Source organism: Prionailurus viverrinus, chromosome D2, assembly GCF_022837055.1.
Source record: "Prionailurus viverrinus isolate Anna chromosome D2, UM_Priviv_1.0, whole genome shotgun sequence".
Classification (NCBI taxonomy): Eukaryota; Metazoa; Chordata; class Mammalia; order Carnivora; family Felidae; genus Prionailurus; species Prionailurus viverrinus.
In genome coordinates, this window is record NC_062571.1 from 74,305,162 (window position 1) to 74,321,980 (window position 16,819).

Consider the following 16,819-nt stretch of genomic DNA (forward strand, 5'->3'; position numbering starts at 1 on the left):
AATGTATTTCTACATACTAGCAATAAGTCATCAGAAATTGAAATTTTAAACATACCATTTACAATAGTTATCAAAAAATATGAAAAGCTTTAGGGATACATCTGGAAAAAGACGAAAAAGACTTGTAAACTGAAAACTGCTAAATATTGCCAAGAGAAAGAATTAAATAAACAGAGAGGTCAAGTGACTCAATATTAAGATGTCATTTCTCTGTATTTTGATCTTTAGGTTCAACATAATCTCGGTCAAAATCTCAGTATGTTTTTGTTGCAGAAATTGACAAGCTGATTCTAAAATTCATATGGAAATGCAAAGGTCTAGAATAATCAAAAGAAAAACAAAGTTGGAGGACTAATACTACTTTGTCCCAATACTTATAAAGCTACAGTAATTAAAACAGCATGGTATTGGCATAAAGACAGACAAACTAACCAATGGAACAGAATAGAGTCCAGAAATAAACCCACACACATACTGACAATAGATGTTTGACAAAGGCAATGCAGAGAACAAAGGATACACTTTTTCAATGAATGGTGCTGGCACATTGGCCATCCATATGTCCCAGCACCACCAAAGAAATAAAAATAAAAATAAAAGAACTTAGATCCGTATACACCATATACAAAAATTAACTCAAAGTGCATCATAGACCTAAATATAAAACCTAAACCAATAAGAATCCTAGAGAAAACATAAGAGAAAATCTTTGTGACCTTGGGTGAGACAAAGATTTCTTAGATATGACATCAAAAGCACAACCCACTAAAACAAACAAACAAACTGGACTTCATCAAAATTTAGAACCTTCGCTCTTCAAAATACACCATTAAGAGGATGAAAACAGAAGCCACAGACTGGGGGAAAGTACTTGCAACCACCTACCTGATAAAGGACTTGTATCTAGAATGTACAAAGGCCCCTCAAAACTCAACTAGAAAACAACCCAATTTTTTTTAATGGGCAAAAGATCTGGAAAGACACTTTACCGAAGAAAATACTCAGATGTCAACCAGGCAGATGAAAATGTATTCAACACCAGTAGATGAAATGCAAATTAAAACCACAATGAGCCAGCACTACACGCCTATCAGAATGACTAAAATTAGTAAGACTAAACGATACCCGATGTTTGTAAAAATATGAGGAAGTGAAATGCTCATGAACTGCTGGTGGTGATATAAAATGCAGTTTCTTGAGAAGTTAAACAAACACCTACCATTTTGTACGGACTGAATGTTTGTATCCCCCTAAAATTCGTATGCTGAAGCCCTAATCCCCAGTGTGATTGTATTTGGAGATGAGGCCTTTGAAAGGTAATTAGGTTTAGATTAGGTCATGAGGGTGGGCTCCTTATAATGGGATTAGTGCCCATTATAAGAAGATGAAGAGAGACAGATGTATCTATGCACATGCACCAAAGAAAGGCCATATGAGCACACAGTGCTCATGAAGAGAAGGCAGCGGTCGACAAGTCAGGAGGAATAACCTCACCAAGAACCTAGTCTACCAGCACGTTGATCTTGGACTTGCCAGCCTCCAGAACTGTGAGAGACTAAATGTCCATTGCTTAAGCCACCCAATCTATGATATTTTGTTATAGCAGCCCAAGCTGACTTAACTTGGTTTGATCATTTGATCTGCCATTCTACCCCTAGATATTTGCCCAAGGAAATATATAGCCATACCAAGTCTTGTACACAAATGTTCTGAACAGTTTTGCTTGTAACAGCCAAAAATTATCAAACAACCCAACTGTCCCCCAGCAGACAAACAATAATAAATAGATTGTGATATAGCCATATATTGGACTACTACTCAATAGTAAAATGAAACAAATTGTTCATATAAACAACTACTTGGATGAATCTCAAGATCATTAATTATACTGGGTGAAAGAAGCAGACAAAAAAAGTGCACACACTGTATTCTTCTATGTATAAAACTATAGAAAATGCAGTCTAATCTATGGTGCAGAAAGCATACTGATGGTTACTTGGGGGAAGAGGGCCAAGTGAGATGGACAATTACATAGGAGTATGAGTCAATTTGGGGGGGTGAAGAATATGTTCACTATCTTGGATGTAGAGATGGTCTCACAGATATATACATGTCTAAACTTATCAAATTATACACTTTTAACATATGCAGCACATTGTACATCAATTATAGCCTCAGTAAAATTGTTTTTTAAGTTAGTTATTGGAAAAACAAAATAAAAATAAGAAGTATAAAATACAAACTTAATTCTTTTTTTATTTGATTCAAGTGCACAAATTTACTGTCAAAGTGTTACAAAGTTCCAAAATGATTAATCTCATTTCTGAACATACCTCTTCACAGATAGCTCTAGCTCTAGTCCATGGGCCACAATTTGAGTATTGCTGCTATAGAAATTTACCTACCCAGGCTGACATTTGCTTTCTTTTTTCTCTGTATCTTTAAGATGATCTGCAAATGAAATAGGAACTTGAATTTATTGCAGGTAAAAGTAGACAGTCATAAAATAGATAAATGAGCAGGCAGGACCAAACTAATAGAGAAGTGAACAACAGGAGTGGCTTGTCCTCCCCAGGACAAAGGATGAAGATCCCACCTTTTATTTTTTTTTCCTTTTTATTGTGTCTCTTCTGACTACCAAGAAATAGTCTTAAATGTTGAGTCAATTCACTTTACTGTACCTAACCTGTCACTTTCTCTTCAATGTCCAGACTTACCTATCACTTACCAAAATACTCAATAACTGATATAAATGCTTAGTATGTGCACATATTTATTCAACAGACATTTACTGAACTCTTCCTTTGAGAAAAAGTTAATATGCTAGGCACCCATGAGGACTCCAAAGATAGATTCTGCCTTCGGCTCACATCTAGAAAGAGCAATTCTAAGACATTTACACCAACAACTGTCATACCAGGTAAAAACTGAGAAACGGCACCACAGACATACAGGGCACATGTTATACAAGCCCAAAAGAAGAAGAAATGGTTCCTTACAGGAGGAGGATCAAGGAAGGCTTCCGGAAATTGGGCTCATTTGAGCTGATTTTTGCTCAGAGCCCTACGTGGAGAACTGGGGCTCCAAAGAGGGATTGGGGCCTTACAAATCCATCAGGAAGACAGGGCATGATTGTCCTGCCGAATACATACTGATACAAGTACAACACATACTGCACTATCCAATATGGTAGTCGCTAGCCACATGTGATGTGCACCTGAAATGTAGGTAGGCCGAATTTAGATGAGCTTTAAGTGTAAAAGCCACAATAGATTTTGAAGACTTAGTATTTAAAAAAAGATTATAAAGTATTTCATTACTAAATTTTATATTGATTGCATGATGAAATAGTAATATTTTTCATTTTATTGGGTTAAATTCACTAAATTTTAGAAATTATGTTCACCTAGGGTTTTTGTCTTATTTTTTAAAATGTTGCTGGTAGAAAATTTTAAGTTATATGTGTGGCTCCCATGTGTGGCTCCCATTGTATTTCTACTGCACAACACTCTGCCAAAGGCTTAGAAGCCTAGAAGTTACAGATAGGAAGTGTTACAAGAATTCAGAAAGGAATGACCAATAGCATGTGATCTTCAGAAGATCCTGAGGCCCTCTGAGTAAGAAATGTTAGGTCTCTGTCAAAGAGTTCCATACCCTCTTCTCCTCCTTTTGATGCTGGTATTCCCGCTGGCATCTCAGAAATCTCTTAGATCCAACCTAGATCCCTGAGCTTTTTATTAATATTACTGATGCCTCAATCTCAAATGTCTCGAACTAAACTCACTGTTCTGCTCCCAGACCCATTTCAATGAACACGGGCATTAAGGAGCCATGAAACTAGAACATCTCTGTGGGCAGAGTTCCTGCCCACTCACTAGAAACGCACTTTCACATCCCACTGCCTTCCCAACCAAACCTCCTTTCTCCTCTTCCCCCCACTATTGCCCAAAGTCCCACACAACTGCCAGTGATCCAAACTGAACCCTCCTGGTTGCTCTTTGGGCTAAATCAGTTAGCCTTACAATGAGCCTCTGAGACAGGTTTTCTGAAGCTGAAATATACAAACTGGTACCTCCCTCTTTTGTTAAAAGGTCTCTTTCAGTAGGTCCGCTGGTTACTTTTCTTATTCATTTACACCTCTGGCAAAGCTCACTTCTCTGCTAATGTTAGCACATGCTTCGCACCTTACTTAAGCAAGATGGTCCAATGGAAAGTGTCCATCAAACGGCTCCCCACATAACCTATAAGAAAGGGACAATTAGGAATAACACAGAAAAGGCTACACACACGATTACATGTCTAATAAAAGGACCTAGAGAGGGTTTGCTTACTTTTGAAAAACATACAAGCTTGTCATTTCCCCTTATTTTTCCTGGAAGTGTATCACCTCAACTGCTGTAGCAGTCATTCATTCATTCATGTTTCCACTAATTCAACAAATATTTGTAGAATACCTACAATGCTGCAATGAACAGGAAAGATGAAGCCCCTTGTCTCCCTTGTGGGGAGAGAGAGAGAGAGAGAGAGAAAGAGACAAAAGAACAACAAAGAAACAGTGGCAAGTGATATTGACACCTAAGTCTCAAGGACAAGGAACAAAACGGGTGAAGACAGAGGGAAAATATTTCAAAGAGAGTGAGTAGTGAGTACAGAGGCCCTAAGATAGGAACAAGCTTACGATATTTACCCTACACTACTTTACTGCCATGTTTCAACAATTTTCTGAAAATTCAACTTAATTGTTTAAGGCCTGGATGCTACAAGCAATACTTATCACACACAGTACCTACAATACTAAGCAACAGTGGTACACACGGGAAACCTGGGACTTAGGAGAATCACTACTTCAGAAATGCTGGGTGGCTCAGTCTACCGACCATCCAACTCTTGGTTTTGGCTCAGGTCATGATCCCACGGTTGTAGGATCAAGCCCACATCAGGCTCTGTGCTGAGCATGGAACCTGCTTAAGACTCTCTCCCTCCCTCCCTCTCTCTCTCTCTCTCTCTCTGCCCCTCTCCCACACTCATGCTTACTCTCTCTCTCTCTCTCTCTCTCTCTCTCTCTCTCTCTCTCAAAAAAAATTAAATTAAAAGGGCACCTGGGTGGCTTCAGTCAGTTGAGCATCCAACTCTTGATTTCAGCTCAGGTCTTGATCTCACAGTTCATGAGTTCGAGCCCCGCGTTGGGCTCTGGGCTGACAGTGTGGGGCCTGCTTGGGATTCTTTCTCTTTTCTCTCTCTCTCTCTCTCTCTCTCTCTCTCTCTCTCTCTCTCCCCTCCCCCACTTGCTCTCTCTCCAAATAAATAAATAAATCTTTTTTTTTTTTTTAATTTTTTTTTTCAATGTTTATTTATTTTGGGACAGAGAGAGACAGAGCATGAACGGGGGAGGGGCAGAGAGAGAGGGAGACACAGAATCGGAAGCAGGCTCCGGGCTCTGAGCCATCAGCCCAGAGCCCGACGCGGGGCTCGAACTCACGGACCGCGAGATCGTGACCTGGCTGAAGTCGGACGCCCAACCGACTGCGCCACCCAGGCGCCCCAATAAATAAATAAATCTTAAAAAAGAATCATTACTTCATCCATTCAACTCATACTTATGGAGCGCTTGCCTAATAACTGACACTATTCTTACTCAGATTACAACCACAAATAAGACAGAAGACACCAAATAAGCAGTTACAAATCCATGGAATTAATATTACAAAAGGAGTTGAAACCGAGTACCTCCAGGTACCCTCAGCACCCAGACAGCAGGACCTGACTCAGGTTTGGAGAGTGAGGGAAGACTTCCCTGAAGCGTTTTTCAGCAAAGATATCATGACAAGAAGGAGTGAAATCAGTGAGGAAACGGTTGGGAGAGGAAACAAAAGAGCATTCCGGGCGAAAGGAACATCATAGCATAGGCCCGAGGTGAGAAAGGGCAGGGAACGGAGGCACGTCCAGCTATGGCGCACAGTAGCAGAAGAGGAAGAGGGGAATGGGGCTGGGGATGGCAGCATGCACTGGGTTTTTAAGGCCTTATCAGATGTTAAAATTTATCCTGAAAACAACCAGAGCTGTGGAAGAACTTTAAGGAGGGGACCATTTAGGATGTGCAGCAATCCAGGGGGACAGTGATGATCTGAACTAAGATAATGGCAGGGAAGATGGAAAGATGGACTGAAACGATATGGAGGAGCTACAATTAGCGGTACCTGGGAACATGTGACATATGAGAAGTGAGTGGAGATGGGGATCAGAGAAGAGCCTCAGGTTTTTGGCGTGAACAATCAGGTGGACCGTACTGCCATTTCCTGAGACAAGAAGCACAAGATGAGAGTAAGCTTCTAGGGACAAAGGAAGTTAAGTTAGAAATATGTAGAGTCTGGAGTACCTTTGAGGCCTCCAAATGAAGCTAAAGGGGTCGGCTGGGCTCTTGGGTTTGGAGCCTGAGAGAAAGGCCTGATGTGGCAGCACTAGAAATGGAGATCCACTTAAGAGACATCAGGGATGCCCGGGTGGCTCAGTCAGTTGGGCGTCCAGCTCTTGATTGTGGCTCAGGTCATGATCTCACGGTTCATGACGTCAAGCCCCACGTGGGCTCTGTGCTGACAGCTCGGAGCCCGGAGCCTGCTTCAGATTCTGTGTCTCCTTCTCTCTCTTCCCCTCCCCTACTCTCGTGCATGTGCACACTCTCTCCTTCTCTCTCTCAAAAGAAATAAACATTTAAAAAGCGGGGGCTGGGGAACTCAGTTGGTTAAGCTACCGGCTCTTGGTTTGGGCTCAGGTCATGATCTCATGGTTTGTGAGTTTGAGCCCCACCCCACATCAGGCTCTGCAGCAGGCAGCATGGAGCCTGGTTGGGATTCTCTCTCTCCCTCTCCCTCTGCCCCTTCCCTAGTCACACTGTTTCTATCTACCTCTCTCAAATAAATAAACTTTAGGGGCACCTGGGTAGCCCAGTCAGTTGGACAGCCAACTTTGGCTCAGGTCATGATCTCATGATCCGTGGGTTTGAGCCCCATGTCAGGCTCTGTGCTGACAGCTCAGAGCCTGGAGCCTACTTTGGATTCTGTGTCTCCCTCTCTCTTTGCCCCTCCCCTGCTTGTGCTCTGTCTCTCTCTCTCATCAAAAATAAATAAACATTGGGGCGCCTGGGTGGCGCAGTCGGTTAAGCGTCCGACTTCAGCCAGGTCACGATCTCGCGGTCCGAGAGTTCGAGCCCCGCATCGGGCTCTGAGCTGATGGCTCAGAGCCTGGAGCCTGCTTCCGATTCTGTACCTCCCTCTCTCTCTGCCCCTCCCCCGTTCATGCTGTGTCTCTCTCTGTCTCAAAAATAAATAAAACGTTAAAAAAAAATTTAAAAAAAAAATAAACATTAAAAGAATTTTTTTAATTAAAAAAATAAAATTAATAATAATAATAAAGAGACAGCAATTCATTAGAATGTGGATTCAAATCAACTATAAAAAGGTATCCTTGGGAAAATCATAGAAATTTAGAAAGTGTCAGATGACATTAAGTAATTACACTATTCATTCTGCTAAAATAAATAAAATAAATATGGCGTGGTGGCTATAACTTTCGAAAGCCCTTATGAAGTGCATACTGAAGTATTCACAAGGGAAATAACAAGATTTGCAAAATGTCAGTAACTATTGCAGCTGAGTGATGGGGTCCACAGGCATTAAACTATTATTTCTACTTCTGTTTATGTTTGAAACCAGCTGTAATATTTTTTGATGAAGTCATCTACCTATAGAGGCAACAGTGAGAAGGGGATAAAATTTCTCTGGGACGAGAAGAAGTGGGAAGAAAAAGAAAAATGAGGTGAGTGGAGGCTAGCACTGTGAGAAGTCTCATTATTTAAGGAAAATTGCAGGAAGACGAGTCACTGAAGAGACTTGGAGACGCTCCCGAAGAGGAGGAAAAAACCCAATGAGGGCACGTAAGAAGGCAGAAGTGACCAGTGGTGTTGATGGTATGGAGAACTGAAGTAGAAACAAGCAACAGGACTCACGGCAGGGTGGACCTTGGGTCGTTCAGTCGGTTGAGCGTCCCACTCTTGGTTTCAGCTTAGGTCATGATCTTGTGGTCTGTGAGTTCAAGCCCCACTTTGGGCTTCATGCTTCCCGTGTAGAGCCTGCTTGGGATTCTCTCTCTCTCTCTCTCTCTCTCTCTCTCTGCCTCTCACTCACTCATGCTCTCTCTCTCATTGTCTCAAAATAAATAAATAAATAAATAAATAAATAAATAAATAAATAAACAAACAAACAAAAATTTTAAAGACTCACAGGAATGTAAATAAACAAACTTAAAAAAATTAAAACAAAATATTCACGGCATGTAACAACCAGACGGTACCGTGACTCTTACTCTTAGTAAGTCGGTCCAGTACGGTGGTGGACACCAACCTGGGATTTCAGAGAACTGAAGAATGAATTCAACATAAGGAAATGGGCAACAGGGTACAACCCACTCTCGAGTGGCCATAGCCCTGAAGGGCAAGAGAAAAGGTTTGTAGCCAAAAGCCTGTGGGACTGGAAAAGGGATTTTGGTTAAGATGGTTAAGATTTTGGTTAAGATGAGCCTGATTAAAAGAAAGAAGGGGTGGCCTCAGTCACTCATTAATCATGAACTCGGGCAGGTCACATTTATCAAATGGGATAATAATTAGAACAACCCTTCAGGAGTCCAATAAAACAACATATTTGAAGTCCTTTGGTAAAGTGTCAAGTGTTATATACATTCCTGTTATTAACTAGGCAAAGGATTACTATTACATTAAAATTTTTTTTAATGTTTATTTATTTTTGAGAGAGAGAGAGACAGCAGAAGAGGGAGACACAGAATCTGAAGCAGGCTCCAGCCTCTGAGCTGTCAGCACAGAGCCAGACATGGCGTTCGAACTTTCGAACCTCGAGATCATGACCTGAGTTGAAGTCAGATGCTCAACCGACTGAGCCACCCAGGCGCCCTGGGATTACTATTGATTACTATTACATTTATAAAATCCAAATAACCTTAGCCTTATGTTTATTTCCTCTCCATAACCAGAGGACATTGTATCTTCACTAGTGTGGAGGAAAAGATAGAGATCAGAGCAAAACAGCTAGGGAGGATAATCAGAAGATATACCTGCCATTTTTCTGTTGTGCACGGATGAGGTTAGTGATTTATTCTGCAAGGCAGATGAATCAGCAACTGTTTTTTATTAATGGTAAACAGGAAAAATATTTAAAACCTAGCAATATGTAGCCAACAGATTGTGCATATTACAAAGGCAAATGTAATAATAAAGGAAGTAGAGTTCTATAAAAATTAAATAATGAAAATGGTATTCAGAAAGCCATTAGCAAGGAACTCTGATGCTAGGAAAAGTAGCACTTTCAATGTAAGCACAGACCTTTGCTTTTAAAATCCTTAATGAAGAGAAGTCCAAAAAATACTACTAAAAGCTATGAGAAAGTCTTGAAAATCAGACTGTCAAAAAAAAAAAACCACACACACACACACACACACACACACACACACACAAACCCCCCACACACAAATACAGGCAGTGTTGATGTCCATAATGGACCCTGAAGTCAATACCATGCGTGTTCATTAAATGGCTGCAAACCAGCACTAAGTGGGTATATAAGGTCCATTTTGTGTGTTTATTCTGGTGTGTGGGGTTTTTTTTCTTGTTTAAATGAAAAGCCCATTGCCAGCACTAAAAAATTTCAAAATTTCAGATTCTAGTTTAAAATTACAGCCAGTGGAATGGAAAACAGTATGGAGGTTGCTCAAAAAATTAAAAATAGAATTACCCTATGACACAGCAATTGTACCAGGTAGTTATCCAAGGGATACAGGTGTGCTGTTTCAAAGGGGCACATGCACCCCAATGTTTATAGCAGTGCTATCAACAACAGCCAAAGTATGGGAAAAGCCCAAATGTCCATCAACAGTTACTCAGCGATCAAAATGAATGAAATCTTGCCATTTGCAACTACGTGGATGGCACTGGAAGGTATTCTGCTAAGTGAAATTAGTCAGAGAAAGACAAATACCACATGACTTCACTCATATGTGGAATTTAATATACAAAACAGATGAACGGAAGGGAAGGGAAGCAAAAATAGTATAAAAACAAGGAGGGGCACAAAACATAAGAGACCCTTAATTACAGAGAACAAACAGAGTTGCTGGAGGGGTTGTGGGAAAGAGGATGGGCTAACTGGGTAAGGGACATTAAGGAAGATACTTGTTGGGATGAGCACTAGGTGTTATACATAGGGGAGGAAACACCGGAATCTACTCCTGTTTTCATTATAGCACTATATGCCAACTAACTAGGATATAAATTTAAAAATAAATAAATTATAAATAAATAAATAATCAATCAACTTGGGGGGAAACAAAAAAAAAACCTAAAACTAGAGCCAGTGAAGATTTCCTGTTGAGCTCCTGACGGGCTCTTGCCCCAGGCTTTTCTCCTCCTCCATAGGCCTTTCACATCATGCTCTCTACTCTCTTTTCCCCCACCAAGTTACTCTCAAGAATGTAACTAAGTTCAGTTATTTAGTTTTTTACCACAAGTTTTAGTTCCCTAAAAAGGCATTTGTATTTCCAGGTTATCTCACGGTAAAAAGGAAGTCTTCACATTCTGGTAAGCAAATGAGACCCAGATTCTCTTCTGCGGAGAAATCGGAGGCTCGGGTCCTTGAAATCACCTCCCACCCAGTGCACCACCCTGAGCAGATGCAAAAGATCAGTCTGGGAGTAGAACTTCCATCTTGGCTGCTCACTATTCCAGATTTATGGAAGTTGAGTATCAGATAGTTCCCTTTTCCCAAGAGCAGCCTTCAGTGCTGATAAAGTGAGGGAGAATGCTATTTAGGGGGCAGTAAGCCCAGAAGAGAAGAGTATGTAATCTTTACCAACCAGTGGCAAAAGGGCTCTGAAGCAGTTCCATAGCTGTTGGGTTTTTAAAATTTTTTTAATGTTTATTTATTTATTTTGAGAGAGAGAGAGAGTGCATGTGCATGAGCAGAAGTGGGGAAGAGAGAGAGGGAGAGGGAACCCCAAGCAGGCTACACACCCAGTGCAGAGCCTGACATGGGGCTAGATTCTACAACCGTGAGCTGAAATCAAGAGTTGGATGCTTAACTGGCTGAACCACCCTGGAGCCCCGATGTTGGTTTAATAAGGATACAAAATAGACTTAGTGATTTTTTTTTCATTTCCAAAAGAATGTTTTGGAGACATTAGAACTAAAATAGAGTTTTGCTTTATTTTTAAAACATTTATTTTTTTCTACCTTCTTTAATGATAAAACACCAATTTTGTTCTTAATATGAACAAAAATATGATTTAATCAAATGACATTTTAGAAGACTTAAGCAAAATGAATGTTTGCATTATCTTTTAAGAGTAATTTGCTATGTTCTCCTGCTATCAGTTATTATGAAGTTTGCTCATATACTTTGCATTGGTAGCTACATTATTCATCAGATTTGTAAGTGTATGTTCAGTAGTACCTCCTGTATAACTATATTGTCAAAACAAGCTTAACTCAGGATATACTCTCTGTTTCATGGCCCTATACATGGTAATTAGTGGGGAAGGGAATGAGATCTACTGTCAGCCAGGCACTCTGCCGGGTTCTCTGACGGGATTGTGCAACAACCCATCTCAGTGTTACTGTTAGCTCTTGATACAGATGAGGAAACTGGAGGAAAGTGAAATTCAGAAATTGGCCTAAGATCACACAGCTGATAAGCAATAGAGGGGAGACTGACCACTGCTCTGTATGTCACTAATATCCACGATCCTTTCACATTTGTTGATGAACCAAAGAAGGAATTTAAATCATGAGGTCGATGGCCCCTGATCAGCCATCAGAAGTGGGCTTTGGGGGCTTCCAATAATATTAACAGGCATCCCACTTACTCTGCTTATGATAAGGGTCCGCTGTGCTGCCAGAAAACTATTAAAGTTGTCTTGAAGCTTAGAAGCCTGTTGTAAATCCTGCCGTTGTATATGTCACTGCAAATGTATTTGGGCTAGCAGGGAGCATCTAATAGTACATAAATTCAAATCCCTTATGGTATTTCTTGAAAAATCATTTATTCGCTTAAATAAGATACAGACCCTTTCTGAACACTGTCATTCTGTGAAATCAACATCTAAGACCTTTTTCCTGATAGGAAGTTTGCTATTCATGCTTAACTGTGAATATCAAGCCAGCATTTCTTACTTTCAGCCAACAATGACTACAACAAAGAAAGAAATCTTTCGTTCAAATACACAGATGATTTTACCTAGCAACAGAACCAACATGGGCCCCAATTAATGAGCTAAAAGTTCAAGCAATCATTCATCTATTCATTCATTCAAAAAATGACTAAACACCTACAATGCACTAGACCCTGTGCTAAGTTAACTGGATATGTAATAAATAGCTAATACTAACTGAGCACTATACAGTATATCAAGCTTTTTTTTTATTTTTTTTTTTAATGTCCATTCATCTCTGAGACAGAGAGAGACAGAGCATGAACAGGGGAGGGTCAGAGAGAGAGGGAGACACAGAATCCGAAACAGGCTCCGGGCTCCGAGCCGTCAGCACAGAGCCCGACGCGGGGCTCGAACTCACGGAACGCGAGATCATGACCTGGCCCGAAGTCGGACACCCAACCGACTGAGCCACCGAGGCGCCCCGTATATCAAGCATTTTCTAAAGGCTTTACATGTAATATCTCATTTAATCCTCACAACAATCTAGGAGATAGTGGCCTGTCTCTAGCATTTGCCAGATTAAAAGCAAGAATAAAATAAAGGACCCTAGCCTACCTCCCTTCTTTTCCCACCTGCAACATATCTTGTACCACAAAAGGAGCCTTGGATCGATGGGTGTGGACATCTCAGACAAAACATCTGAACTGTGTCCACCTTCCCATTCTGCAAATAGCAGATCTTCAGTTACCATAAGGTTTCTGGGTGTGCACACTGGTGACATGGGGGGAAGACCCCACAGGGCTCTGGAAGCTTGCTTGGAGTCATCTGGGTAGGGGAGTCCCGGGATCTCAGGTACCGCAAGTATAGTCTAAAAGAGGCAGGTACGGGCATGTTCCCTTGGCCCTAGGGACTGCTTGCATGCGGAGTGGGATCTAGCCACAGTGGTGTTAGAGCAGCATCCTCTAAAACACACGGCCCAGGGCAGAAAACCCAGTTGCCCGGGATGGAAGGGCAGTAACAGGGAGGAAGGTACTATTATTTACCCTATTAGAAAATGAGAAAACTAAGATGAGAAGTTACGTACCTCATCTTAGGTCACACAGCTAATAAATGGTGGAGCCAGGGTTTGGAAGCAGGCAGTCCCTGGAGTCAGACTGCATGGGTTCAAATCCCTAGCTCTACCCATTAGACTGTTGCCTCTCCATGGAGTCATGAAGAAAACAGTTCTCTGTGGCAACAGAGCTTATTATGTAGTGAGAAATAAACAAGGCTACAAAACCAAATAGCTATATAGTTACAAACTTTATAATATATAAATCATATAAATTATAAGTGATCTAAACAGAGGGTAGTGATAGAAAATATAACAAGTGGGGCCAGGGGCAAGGATGCTCATTTGGATAAGGGTCATTACAGAAGGCCTTTTTTTTTTAATGTTTATTTATTTTGAGAGAGAGAGAGAGAAAGTGCAGGGGAGAGGCAGAGAGAGAGGGAGAGAGAATCCCAAGCAGGCTCTTCACTATCAGTGCAGAGCCCAGCTCAGGACTTGATCCCATGAGCCATGAGATCATGACCTGAGCTGAAATCAAGAGTCAGGTGCTTAACTGACTGAGCCACCCAGGTGCCCCATATGGAAGGTCTTTCTAAAAGCTTGTGCTAAGGTGATAGCTAAAAGGCAAGAAATAGTCAGTGGCCGGGCAAAGTCAAAGGGAACAACAGTCTACTCAGAGAGTCTAGCACACATATACGTACAATATTTATATACATATGTACACACACACACACACACACACACACACACAAAAGCCCAGGGACACCTATCCAAGTTTATTCAAAACATCAATTTTTCAACCCATCTTCACTCATTCCCTCATTCACTAATGCAGTTATTTACTTATTCATTCAAAAATACTTCTAAAAGCCTACTTTATGTAAGCTCTGTGGTAAAAAATAGGATGCATCCTGACATTTGGAAGTTTGTCATCAGCCTGGCAGGGAAACATAAATGCCCAAATAACTATAAAAATGGTGACCATTTATAATATTTCCTAGGCAATTAGCACTGTACTAAATCCCTTACTTACATGCATTATTTCACTTAATTTTACAATAACCTTACGACGTCTATACTATCATTGTCTCCATCATACAGACGAGAAGCTGAGCAGCTAGATTAACTTGCCCTGAGCCTTTCGGCTACCACATTCAAGTGTATTTCTGCGATGCCACGTGGATTAGAGGGGAGGACAGAATTGGCCATGCAGACTAGAGGGGAGGAGAGAAATGGCAGGTAAGGAGAAGGAAAGCAGTCCCGCTGATGCCTCTCATTAATTGTTACCCTTACACACAGAGCCTACCAACAGCAGGTTCAAGGTCTCAGTAGTGCTGTGGCTCCATTTAAATGTTAGCTCCCTTCCCCAGGAGCCTGATGTGGCCTCTGGAGGCCACTGGCTGGAAGATGACTCAGTAAATCCTCTCAGGCCCTAATGTGTGTCCCCCAATCCTGTGTCTTTCAGGTGAACACCGGGAGATCCACTCTGCCCCTGCCAGTGTAACGTGTGGCTTCTGTACCGAGTCATGGCCCCTGGGGCAGTCATCGGCACTGGTAGCCCATAGGCCCTGTCCCTCTCCTGAGCTTCCTACAGATAGAACTCCAGCTGCCCACAGCCCAAGATCGCTCCAGTCACAGCAGATGCTATCAGAATTCAGGGGCTGGGGGGAAGAGAGAAGGCTGCACACAAAATTTGGGGAGTGAGGGGGGGTGCAGTGCTATATTTCAAACAGATGGTCATGGCACTTTGGAAATATCGGTTTAAAGTCCATGGTGTGCCCCCTTTTAGCTAACTTCAGCTACTTCTCATTTTTCTAACTGTACATCCACATATTTTCATTAGAAAGCTAATGACCTCAAAGCACTCTCAGCAAATACTGAATGATCCTATCTTGCAATCTCTAATAGCCTATGTGCTGACTTAGTGTCATAAATTAATAAAGTACATGTCAAAGCATATAATCAAACTCTGTGATGGGGTGCACATTCTGGAAACTTGTTTCATTTTTAATAACAAATTCAGAGGTGGGAGCATCTCTAATACTTCTCATTCCCCAGTACCCAAATCTTGGTAGAGTTCCTCAGTAAACATTCCAGGAGAGATCCTTAACGTGTTCCTGAATGCTCTGAAATTGTATGCAAGATTGTGAGGGCGAATGTACATCTCTCTGGGGAAAGGATCCTTAACTTTCATCAGATTCTCAAAGGACCTGTAACTCCCCAAAGGTTGAGAATTACTGCATATCAGTGATACCACCACACATCATAGTTCCCCCCTTGCACAGTTTTGGTATGTGTAAATGTTTTTCTGTAGTGTTCTGGGGAACTAGAAGGATTTCAATTTCGTTTCCGTAACATATCCCATTTCTACTGGGGATACTTACAAGAATAGGGAACTGACACTAGGAACAGGAAATGCTACAGCTGGCGAGGCGGGAGTGGGAGGTTTTGTGACACCTTGGGAGAGATGAAGGAGTCCAGGGAAAAGAAACCTGCTTTTGCACTGCCCTCCCGTGTCTGCAGGGAGGATGGGCAGACGACACTACCAGAGCCCGGAGTCATCCTGGCCATAGCTAAAGCTCTCAACCCGAGGAATTAAGAGATACAGAAGCCCCCCCCCCCCCCGGGGTTCAGTTCCACAACACCTCCGGGGAGTTGGGGGTTGAAAAAATTAAGATCTCATGGAAAGAAAAGACCCATTTGTAGTTTCTAAAATAGTAGTTTTGTAGTTTCTAAAATAAAACAATATAAGACACGATTAACTGGATTTCATACATCTTAAATTAGTAGAAATGGAAACTGTTGTGTTATTTTCCACTTTCCTTTTCCCTGATCGGTAGAAATGTTCTAGTATCTCCTTTCCTCAGAGTTTCAACACAATATTTAGAAATCTGCTTTGCTTCGTTGCAGATTCTCTGTATCCTGAGTCAGTTTCTCCAGCCACCTAGAGGCTCCCTAGGATTCAGACTCAATGAGCCAAATAAATTCTGTGCCTCTTCTCCATGCCAGGCATTCTGCTGGGCATCGAAGATGTGACAGTGACCAAGACAGGCATGGCCTGGGGCTTCGCGAGATTCCCAATCTAATGGGGACACACACTAATCATTAAAGGCAATTATCACACACTATGATGTGCACTGTGATAGGAGTGTTCTAGGGAAGTCACATTAAAAGGGGATCTAGAAAGGAATTGGTGGGGAATGGTTGGGGAAAACACAAGGTAGTAATGGCTCAACTGGGACCTGAAGGAAGGATTAAAATTAATCAGAACAGAAAAGAATGGCTCAAAGGAAGAACTGAATGCACATATGACAAAACAACATTAGTACTACCAGAACAATCATGTGAGGGGAGTAGCTGGAGATAAGGCAGGCAGGGGGCCAGCACAAGAAGCCTCTGTTAAGTCCTGTCAAAAAGACTTATTCCTGAGACCAATGGAGAAACTTTGAAGGACTGAAGGATTTGAATCAAGAGGCTGACAGGATGATTTGTATTTTAGAAAGATAACTTTGGTCAGGTCATGATTTTTGCAGTCCGTGAGTTCGAGCCCCACATCAG

General features: G+C 41.5%; 1 long non-coding RNA gene across 1 annotated transcript in view; it reads left to right on the forward strand.

The window, feature by feature from the left end:
• The window catches only part of LOC125147903 (uncharacterized), a 45,618-nt gene extending 30,678 nt beyond the window's left edge, over positions 1 to 14,940 (forward strand). The window contains exons 2-3 of the long non-coding RNA XR_007145345.1: positions 14,363 to 14,500; positions 14,727 to 14,940. This is a non-coding gene — a long non-coding RNA (uncharacterized LOC125147903). The remainder of the gene's footprint in view (positions 1 to 14,362; positions 14,501 to 14,726) is intronic.
• Positions 14,941 to 16,819: the final 1,879 nt, after the last annotated feature.